We start from the raw sequence: 11,138 nt of genomic DNA, 5'->3' as shown, positions 1-11,138 counted from the left end.
CAGAAGTGCAAAGACAATTCTAAAGCTCACAAGGTTGTCCATACAACCATCACTACTATGGATAAGTGGGTAATCCTATACAAAGGTGAACCTTCTGAGTTGGTGAAGAAGACAAGGCAACATGTTGAGTTTGAGAAAGCAGGGGTTAGGACTCTTATGCAGAGTAACAAACAATTTTGTTCATTCATCGCCAACATTCAGGTCTCATATGCACGATTTTACAATAGTGTGGATTTCATGGCGAAGTAACACAAGACCCCTTCAATCAACTCACTCTCTGAAACCCAAGACAAGAATAAAATTGGACAGGAGGTTGAAGAATATTGGGACCATATCTGGAGGATTGCTACTAAGGAAGATCTATAGGTGAAAAAGAAAAATATGCAGAATCACATTCGTGGCCCTATCCATATCCATACCACGTTTCTCGTGCTAAAGTAGCAAACTCACACTAGCTCCAAGGCAATGTGCCTAGACGCAATGGAGGCTAGAGCCCGCTTCCAGCCTGATCCAATCTTAAATTTTGGGGAAGTCATTGCAAAATACAAGTATTGGTACCACTATGTGAATAAGAAACTAAAATTTGAAGTGATTGAGTTGGGGTTTCCCCAAAATTAAGCTTGAATTGTTGTTGTCTTATTAGGCTTGTCCAGTTGACTCTATCAAATTTTGTCTTATATGTGTATGAGAAATATTGTAATATTCTTTTGTAGTTAATTGTAAGTGAAATTCCAAGTGTCAATTGTGGAATATGAAAAGTCATTTTGTAATGAAGTACAAAGGTCATGGTTGAAAGAAGTCCAAGAGTCACAAAGGGGAGATTATTAATCATCTAATTTGTTATAAATCTACCCTCATAACTCATGTAGAGGGATTTTGGCTTAGGATTGGAAGCTTGGGAGTTTTGTTGAGAGATTTGGCTTCTCCTTAGCATAGAGGGAGTATCTTTCTTTGGCGGAGCATGTGTTGTCCTTACGTTGCAATATTGGGACTAGTGGTTTGTTAATTGTATATATATGTATGGGACTTTCAATTTAATAAAAGCTCAGAGACGACACATTTTCATACATATGTTGTGAATATAGCAGGACTACTCTTTTGTCTTTGTAATACATGATAAGTCATTTACATTAAGGATTACGCACTATTTAGTTCAAATTAGTATGAATCTTATTGAATGCATGATGTTATGTATGTTGATCATGGTTATCTTGTCAATTGATTTGGAGGTTAACTTATGATTTCTTTTATGCTTGTGTGTTCCATTCAAACTGCATACTATTATAGGCTTATAAGGGGCTCATTTGTTTTCCCCTTTTCATTTTAGAACCTCTTATGTGTTGCACTTAACTCTTTACAAAGTTATACACTTGCTTCACCAAAGTCATCAATACAACATTCTATGAATTATTGCAGCTAAGGAATACCACTCAAACTGACCATTTTGACAACCATGCGTACTTTGGATGGGGCTCCTACTCCAAATGGTGTGAGATCAAATTAGGACTTCATAATGGGAGGACACCCATGAATGTTCATGGATCTAGTAGCTTCAGTATTTATGGCACTAGAAGAAGGGCCATATGACAAGTTGAGCTCGTAAAGTCTGTTTGAACTTTCCACATCTTTAGATGGCTTCTTCCCATATGTTCACCCCAACATGTTTTTCAATGCTAGCTAATCTGAAAGGTCCCTTAGGGATAATTATTGACTTGTCCAATTTAAAGTTTGATGGCCAGGCTGGAACAACCATTCTTGACCACATCAGTCACTTTCTTGAATTCTACACTCATCATGAAATTCATTGTGAATATACTTCTTGTAGGTTGTTCATCCTTACCTTGGAAGCACGCATTAATGAATGGTGTCACACATTGCAAACTCCTTCCATTCACTTTTTCAAACATCTTGTCAAACACCTTGATCACTCCTTTGACATGTGCGATTATAAATTTGTTTATAAGAGAATCATGTATCTTATAAAAGCACCAGATGAATCTCGCATATTTTCACCATCGTTTCATTAATTTATGTTATGAATTTTCTGAGGATGATATGGATTTGAATTTCATGAAAGAGAAGTTTGAATTTCTTGTTCATATATCGATGAATCCAGGAGAATATCAATCATTCGAAAGTATCCCAATATACATTGGTTATGGATCTCTTAAATATATGACAAAGGATGTCGTTGTTCCAAGTGACTCATCTGCGCCTCATCAAAAAACCCCATTTGTGTAGTTTGAGGTTGGAGAACCTGACAGTTCACCCGTTAATCTACCTGCATCTTCAACTATCCCACATATTCATAATTCAAGCCCATGTTTTGACTATGAATCTAGTTTTACTAGTGACTTTATTTCTCCTCGACCTCCTTCCATTGGTTTCTCTGATCCTCCTGATTGTGAGTTGTTATATACACCTATTACAATCACTTCATCTTGTTCTCATGAGGATCAAAATGAGGATGTAGTTAGTGTTAGCCGAAGAATGTGTGATAGCATTCATAATAACTATGTGTGGGGCTATGTTTCTGAATAATAATCTGTGGTGTAAGCTGATGCTTCCCCTTTCTGACCTCTGCCTCATTATCTTGACATCTTCCATGATTCCACCATAGTTATTGTATCGTTTGAAGAACCAATTTTTGATGATGTTAATTCTAATCACACTTACGACTCATGGAATGTTAGTCTTTTATTTGAAAAGGGTGAGGAAGAATCTTATTTTTGTGATCTCTCCCCATCTATCATCCAATCATTTTAGATAGATAGAGAGTGAAACTTCTTGTTTTCAATCTTCGCCTCTTTATGATTCATCAGATCACGAGGATTCCACTTTTTCAAATAAGGAAATTTACGATTAGGGTTGTGATTTATGCATGGACTCATCTAGTTGTGACTTTGTACTATCCATTGTTTATTTTCATAAGCCACTGGTTTTCGACTATTTACCCTATGATTTTCTAGAACTACTGCAATTTATTGAGGCACTTAAGCCTATGTGTTATGAAACGAGTTCACAAAAATATAGAGAAGATAGATCAGCACCTCAGAAATAAGACAAGATCCGAAATTCAGACCCAAGGTTCAGAGCTATTTCTTCCCAAATGGGTTTTTTGTTTATCTTGTGAAACGTCGCAGAAACAAAGTTATAGCGAAAATGCCACGATGACCTGTATGGAGCAGCGAAACCATAGAATCCAAAGCTCTAATCCCAATGTTATGAAACCATCTCACAAAAAGATAGAAAAGATAGATCAATGCCTTAGCAATAAGACAAGATCTAAAATTCAGACCCGAGGTTCAGAACTATTTCTTTGCAAATGGGTTTTTTTATTATCTTTTGAAACATCGCAGAAACGAAGTTAAAGTGAAAATGCCACAATGACCTATTTGGAGTAGAGAAATCCTAGAATCCAAATCTCTAATCCAAAATGTTATGAATACAACTCACAAAAAGATAGAAAAGTTAGATAAACGCCTTAGAAATAAGCCTATTCAAGGGGGCAACCTCCTTTACATTACACAAATGAACAATTCTTGGATCTCGCAAAATCCCTAACTTCCTCAGATCATATATTTGAAAATATAGCGGGAAAGCATATGTAATTCAGACCCGAGGTTCAGACAGATCTTTTCTCAAATGGGTTTTTTTTTCGCTTCTGAAACTTCATAGAGAAGATGTTAAAGTGCAAATGCCACGATGACCTGTTTGGAGTAGCGAAACCCTAGAATCCAAAGCTCTAATACCAAATGTTATGAAACCAGCTCACAAAAAGATATGAAGGATATCTCAATGCCTTAGAAATAAGCCTCTTCGAGGGGGAATCCTCCTTTACATTACACAAATTAATAATTCTTAGATCCTACAAATGACAAGACCTCCTTTCTATATATAGGAGTTTAAGTGGTCATAACATAATCAAAGTCGACATAACAGTAATAATGTAAAGGCACAATAATAAAAATAGTGGGCTTCTATGGGGAACAATAATAACAATATGTGGACTACATGGGCACAACAATATAATAAGGGGTTGTACTAATAACAGTAAGGGGTTACACTAGTAGTATAGGGACGTGATAGTAAGTTGATTGTTATGAAAGGTTCTTAAATTCTTGATGCTAGTTCCAAACATGATTAGGATAGTACTTTACCTCTCAAGAATCCTCATCACTTGATCACACAATTCAAAGATCAATGTATTTCACAATTTTGAGATCCTTCATCCATTTTGCATGATATGATTGCTCAATCATTAGAGGAGTCATACGTGGAGAGATCATTTGCAAAACACATTTTTTTCTCTTTCTTTATGTTTTCCAATATTGAAAGTCCGAGAGAACACTTTACCATAACAACTACTTGCAATGTTCACAAACAAAATAATGCATTAGCCGAATGTTTCAAATATGATTTCTTGTTGTATTTTTTTGGTTGAATTTTTAGTCTTCGTATATTGCAACATTTTATGTTTTATCTTTCCTATCAATTGTTGTTTACGACAATATTTCTTGCTATTGATTCCCTCACCTGCATAGTTTAGGTAATGCTTCGCTGGTCACATTGCAAGTATCATTTAACATAATCCTCGGCTAGCTTTGGTTAGTATAGGAGTAGGAGTATTTTTTTTTAGTTCTTTTGTTGTTGCTTTGTTCATTGTGCTTCTTTTATTCCCTTTCATCTGAAATAAATGTTAGAAGTTAATTAATGGAGCAATTAAATACAAAAAATATTCTGGAAACACAAATACAAAAATGCATAGAACAAGAGAGACATAGATATACTTGGTTCACACAATTTGGGCTACATCCATGAAGAAATGGCTAGTCCTTCCTTTTATATTATCCTACAAAATGAAGAGATACAACGTACAACAAATTGATGGAATTTCCTCTTCGTTCTCACACAGTCTCCTGTCTCTTTCTCACTTAGAATAATTGTAATACACATCCACAATACGATTCCCTCATATAAACAAAGGGGTTTCCTTCTAGGAGAAAAAATCTAGATTAAACATAACTTCTACCATTAGATCATCCCTCTAATTCATGATGTAGATTGACTATGAAATTACAATATTTTAGAAGGTAAATTTTCATTTATTATTAGCTTCAAGGCACTACCCCCAAAACCCTGCCAGGGGGGGCTCCAAACATGCAGCCCCCCTGCCCCCTAGAAACCCCATGAAGCAATGGTGGGGTAAATATCCCCCCCCACACCCACCCCTATGGGCATTGGGATCCAAACACGACTTAAACAAGACCACTGAATCAGGAAGATAGTCAGGCTCCACATCCAAGAATCTCCCACTTGGAGACTAATTATATCAACTCCATCGTTTCTTCACTTGTCAGACAATGCTTCCACCTTGGACCTAGATGTTTCTCATATTGATCATAATTCTTAAAGGCCAATTGAAACTGAGCATCAAATTAACTTCTCCCTAGTTAGAACATTTGTTAGCATATCTGCAGGATTCTTGCTAGTGTGTATCCTTTCCAGCTTCAAGTATCCATCATCTAAAAATGACCTTATTAAATGATACTTAAGTTCTCTATGTTTAGTAATAGAACGAAAGGCTCAATTATTTGCAGGATCAATGGCACTCTAGCTATCACTATATAATGTACTCATCCCCTGCTCCTACTCAAACTCATCCATAAACCTTTGTAACCTAATCATTTATTTACTAGCCTTTGTAGCAGCAACATAAGTGAGACAAGATCTAAAAATTTGGACCCGAGGTTCAGAACTATTTCTTTGCAAATGGGTTTTTTGTTTATCTTCTGAAACGTTGCAGAAACAAAGTTATAGCGAAAATGCCATGATGACCTATTTGGAGTAGCGAAACCCTGGAATCCAAAGCTCTAATCCAAAATGTTATGAAATCAGCTCACAGAAAGATAGAAAACATAGATAAACGCCTTAGAAATAAGCCTCTTTGAATGGGAAACCTCCTTTAAATTACACAAATGAACAATTCTTGGATTTTGCAGAAGCCCTAACTTCCTCAAAACATATCTCCGTAAATATAGCGGGAAAAGATCTGAAATTCAGACCCGAGGTTCAGACCGATCTTTTCTCAAATGGGTGTTTTTTTAACTTCTTAAAATTAGTAGAGAAAATTTATAGCACAAATGCCACAATGACCTGTTTGGAGTAGCGAAACCCTAGAATCCAAAGCTTTGATACCAAATGTTATGAAACTAGCCCACAAAATGATACAAAAGATAGATCAAGAATTTAGAAGTAAGCCTCTTCGAGGGGGAAACCTCCTTTACATTACAAAAATGAATAATTCTTAGATGCTACATGACAAGACCTCCTTTCTATATATAGGAGTCTAAGTGGTCATAATATAATCAGAGCTGATATAACAATACTAATGTAAGGGCACAATAAAAACAATATTGGGCTTCTATGTGGCACAATAATAATAATATGGGGACTACATGGGCACAACAATATAACAAGTGGGTTGTACTAATAACAATAAGGGGTTACACTAGGAGTATAGGGACCTAACACTAAGTTGATTCTTATGAAAGGTTCCTCAATTCTTGATGCTAGTTCCAAACATGACCAGGATAGTACTTTACCTCTAAAGAATCATCACCACTTGATCACACAATTTAAAGATTTTCACAATTTTGACATCCTTCATCCATTCTGAATGATATGATTGCTCATCATTAGAGGAGTCATACTTCGAGAGATGATTTGCAAAACACAATTTTTTCTCTTTCTTTATGTTTTCCATAACAACACTTTACCATAACAACTTCTTGTGATGTGCACAAACACCATAATGCATTAGCCAAATGTTTCACATATGCTTTCCTGTTGTATTTTTCTGGTTGAAATTTTAGTCTTCATACATTGCAACATTTCATGTTTTGTCTTTCTTGTCAGTTGTTGTTTACAAAAAAATTTCTTACTATTGATTCCCTCACCCGCATAGTTCAGGTAATGCTTCGATAATTACATTGCAAGTATCATTTTACATAATCCTAGGCTAGCTTTGGTTAGTATAGGAGTAGGAGTATTTTTTTTTTAGTTCTTTTGTCGTTGCTTTGTTCATTGTGCTCCCTTTATTCCCTTTTGTTTGTAATAAATGTTAGAAGTTAATTAATGGAGCAATTAAATACACAAAATATTGTGGAAACACAAATACAAAAAAGCATAGAACAAGAGAGACACAAATATGCATGGTTCACACAATTTGGGCTACATACATGATGAAACGACTAGTCCTTCCTTTTATATTATCCTACAAAATTAATAGATACAACCTACAACAAATCGATGGAATTTCCTCTTCACTCTCACACAATCTCCTGTCTCTTTCTCACTTAGAATAATTATAATACACATACACAATACAATTCCCTCATATAAACCGAGGGGTTTCCTTATAGGAAAAAACCTGTAAATAAAACATAACTTCTACCATTAGATCATCCCCCTAATTCAAAATGCAGATTGACTACAAAATTACAATATTTTACAAGGTAAAGTTTCATTTATTATTAGCTTTGAGGGCACTACCCCCAAACCCCTGCTAGGGGGGCTCAAAACATGTAGACCCCCCTGCCCCCTAGAAACCCGAAGAAGCAATAGTGGGGCAAAAATCCCCCACACACCGACCCCAGTGGGCACTGGGATCCAAAAACGACTTAAACAAGACCACTGAATTAGGAAGATAATCAGACTCCACATCCAACAATCTCCTACTCGGAGTCCAATTATATAACTCCATCATTTCTTCACTTGTTGGACAATGCTTCCACTTTGGACCTATATGTTTCTCATATTGATCATAATTCTTGAAGGCCAATTGAAACTGAACATCAACTGAACTTCTCCCCAGGTACAACATTTGTCAACATATCTTCAAGATTCTTGCTTGTGTCTATCCTTTCCAGCTTCAGATATCCATCATCTAAAACTGACCGTATTAAATGATACCTAAGTTTTATATGTTTAGTCTTAGAATGAAAGGTTGAATTATTTGCGGGATAAATGGCACTCTAGCAATCACTATATAACCTACTCATCTCCTACTCCTCACCAAACTCATCCATAAGCCTATGTAGCCAAATAATTTATTTACTAGCCTTTGCAGCAGCAACATAATATGATTTCATTGTTGAAAGTGCAACAATGTTTTACAATTTTGAAACGTAACTGATTGTTGTTCCACCTACAGTAAACACATACCCTACAATTCTCCTCTTATTATCTTTGTCACCTGCCATATCTGCATCAACATATCCCTGTAGAGTAATGTTTGAACCTCAAAAACATAATGTTTGATTCGTGTTACCTACAAAATACCTAAGAATCCACTTCACTTCCATCAAATTCTCTTTTCTCGAATTGTTCATATACTTGCTTACAACTCCCACTACATGTGCAATATCAAGTCTTGTGCAAGCTATTGCATACATTAAGCTTCCAATAGTTTATGTGTATGGAACTTTACACAGATAATCCATCTCTTCCTAGGTCTTAGGACACATCTCCTTAGTTTGAAATCACTAGCCAAAGGTGCACAGATTGGTTTTGCATTTTTCATATTAAATATTTCTAACATCTTTTCTATCTACTCACTCTGAGACAATGTTAATTTGCATTTTTTCCTATCTCTATTTGTTCTCACGCAAAGGATTTGTTTTGCAACACCCAAATCCTTCATTGTAAATAGCAATATAATATAGCTTTCATCATTTTTCCCTTTAAAATAAACACAATGGTTAGAGTACCATCTAGTATAACCTTGTTCAGACATAAACCTATAAAATTTTAGATACCACTTCCTTGGAGCCCGTTTTAATCCATATAAGCTCTTATTCAATTTGCACACTATTTTCTCCTTCCCTTTGACCTCATACCCTTGTGGCTATTGCATATATATTTCTTCCTCCAAATACCCATGGATAAAGTTGTCCTTACGTCTAATTGGTTAAGGTGCAAATCTTATGCTACCACTAGACTTAAAAATAGGTACGATTGAAGTCATTTTAACGAAAAGACAATTTTTTTTATCAAAGTCTATACCTTTATTTTGTGCAAATCCCTTCACGACCAATCTAGCCTTATACCTCTGTTTAATTCCATCTTCTTCCTTCAATCTTATGTAATAATTTTTACCAACAGACAACTTGACTAATTCCCAAGTCTGGTTCTGCATCAAGGATTCCATATCTTCTTTGATCACTTTATCCCATTTCTTCTTGGTTTGTACCTGCATTTTTCTTCATATTTTTCTGGTTCACTAGAATGAGTCAACAATACATAATATAGTGAAGGATGGTATCATTGAGGGGGTCTACTTATCCTGATAGATAGTCTAACACTATATTCAGGTGTTTGAAGTGCGTAAGTTTTTTATGGTTGTTATTGTTGTTGTGGCTACTAATCATTCTTAATTTGAGGCACATTTACATTTTCTATGATCTCATCAAGCATTGTGTATTCTTTGTTTTAATTTTCTTGTTTTTTTCCCTTTATCTGATCCTTATACAAGACCCTTTCATTGAATATGACAACCCTTCTCCTAATTCTATTGTGATTTTCATAATTATATAAGTGATAACCAAAATAATTTACACCATATCCAATAAAGGTACATTTCTTTGATTTTTCCTCAAGCTTTGTTCTATTTTCTTTTATTGATGTGGACAAAGGCTCCATAATAGAAACTCTTTAAAAATGAGTAGTGATCTAGGTGGATATTGGTGGCCACCCACATATTCCACCTATACCCCCCATTCAATTTTATTTCTTTCCTTGTTCATTTCACCATTTACTATTTTCAGTAGTTTTTCGACTCTTGAACATTAGGAGTAGTTTTGACCCACTAAAAGACACTTTTTTTGGGGACGGTGATAGGCTCATAGCCACAGGCAAGGGCCTTTGGTTAAAATTGTAGTACTTGGTGAGACCTTTCCAACAAGGTATCCTATGCTCCAAATGGAGATAATATGACCAAGTTACGACCCTAGGAAGTTGGCTGCACAACTAACCCCGATGGGGTCCACAAACCCTTAGTGTTACATCTCGTGGGGTTAGGGTTTTTGTTGTTTAGTGTTTTCTCATGCTTTCCAATAATAAATAGGCCCTTGAGCCTCATTGTAACATAGTTCAAAGGTATGTAGTTGCCACATCTCTTCTTAGAGATAAGCTACCATCACCTGAGTTATCTTATTTCAATTCTATTTGTAACCATAGTTTAATATTTTTCTATTAATGAAATGAAGTGTTTTTATGATACATATTTGTCTTTAGGATTATATTTGTAAGTTGTTGCATTTTTGTTTAAGTTCAAATCAATGGTATCAAAGCATTCTTCTCTTTCTTTATTTTTATTTGCATGTCCCCAACAAGGTTAGGGTAGAAGGAGTTAGGGCTTGGTCTGGTTGAACCATTGCAAGATCAGCCTCGTAAAACTCGATAACCTCCCATGGGAGAAGAAATAAAGATGAGGGGGGAGGAGATCCTTTCAAAATGTTTCTCGAGGAAGCCCTTGAGTGACAAAGAGATGCAATAATGGATAAATTTGCAGAGATCCTTCGACAGCTACCCACAGTTGATGCATCTTCATCTAGCATCCACTTTGGAGGTGCCACTCCTTTAAAGGTACAAGTTGACATCGATATTCCCATACTTGAAGGCCTAATAGATGAAGGTGATTTACATAAATGGTTAAATTTGTTGGAAGGATATTTTTAGCTCATGACTTTTCCAATCGGGAAAATATTATTTTTGCACTTCTCAAAGCCACCCCATGTGTTAAGGGCTAGCAGGAAACCTGTTGTGAACAAAGGCATGAGAGTGAAACCTTGTTGTTTTCAGCCACACCCACTTGGAATTATTTTGGAGATGCCATCAAAGAACAATATTACCCTATCAGGAGCTATGAAGAAAAATACATAAAGTGGACCATGCTATGGCAGGGAAGGGACCAAAGTGTGCCAGAATTTACAAATATTTTCCATACCCTTCGTATAAAGCTATGTATCAAGGATACTGAGTGGAATTTGGTGTTTAAGTACTGTGACTGTCTACACAAGTACATCCAGGATGAGATGGAGCTCCTCAACATTTCCTCTCTTAGCATGGCATATTGG

This window comes from Pinus tabuliformis, chromosome 7, assembly GCF_031772625.1.
Source record: "Pinus tabuliformis cultivar Carrire ecotype Pingquan chromosome 7, CPIR1, whole genome shotgun sequence".
NCBI lineage: Eukaryota > Viridiplantae > Streptophyta > Pinopsida > Pinales > Pinaceae > Pinus > Pinus tabuliformis.
Note: the sequence above shows the minus strand (reverse complement) of the source record.